The sequence below is a fragment of the Peromyscus leucopus genome, chromosome 12 (genome assembly GCF_004664715.2).
Source record: "Peromyscus leucopus breed LL Stock chromosome 12, UCI_PerLeu_2.1, whole genome shotgun sequence".
NCBI lineage: Eukaryota > Metazoa > Chordata > Mammalia > Rodentia > Cricetidae > Peromyscus > Peromyscus leucopus.
In genome coordinates, this window is record NC_051073.1 from 37,880,888 (window position 1) to 37,881,791 (window position 904).

Sequence of the window (904 nt, forward strand, 5' to 3'; positions counted from 1 at the left end):
GTGCTTTGTTCATGCTGAAAATAATGTACTGTTTGGTGTTTTACTGCCAGTCATTATGAGACCAACCAAACTAAATTTACTTTTTGTTTACCAAATAGTTCCATACTTTCTGATTAGGCATTGCCCTGTAAACCTGCATGTGTGATTTTCTCTTCACAGTTGTGAAAGTTGGGTATGTGGTCAGCCCATTCTTTCGGATAACTCATATGTGTAAAATATCCCTTGCCTTCCCTGAAATCAATTTAATGAGGGAGAATCTGAGAACATTTGACATATGATTAATTTTATTTCATTAGCTGAATGACAATATTACATTTTCAGATTAATAAATTAAAATTTAATAAATATTTAATATTAATATTTTTATAACTGCCTTATTTTTTCTCTTAACATGCCTATATTTCTGTTATAACATTATATAGGAGATAATTTATAAAAAGAAAAAGAGATAAAGTAAGGAAGAAAGAAAGATTGATTCTTGTTGAAATTTTTAAGGCTTCAGTTTATGCTCAGCTCCTTATATTCAGTCCTGTGCTGAGGCAGTTTCATGGCTGTAATACATGGCGAAGCAGCTCTGCACTTCCACAGCTAGGAAGCAAAGTACGAAGAGAAAGGGCTGGGGTAAGAAAACCCCTTCATGGTACATCCTCGACTCACTGCTGAAGGAGCCTGCAGGGGAGTCAGGATCCAAATAGCAGAGTAAAGTATCTCAACAAACTATTTAAAGACTGCTCTGTGAGTGTTCTTTAGAATTTTAGACAAATCTCAGGTACACAACATGTAACTTCTCATAGCGTAAAGACCAGTTATAATTGTAAACTCTAACTTTAAGCTCCCATTTTAAATCAGACACTGAGACTAGTCACACAACGATGTCAGTCCTGAAAAACATTGCATTTGAAAG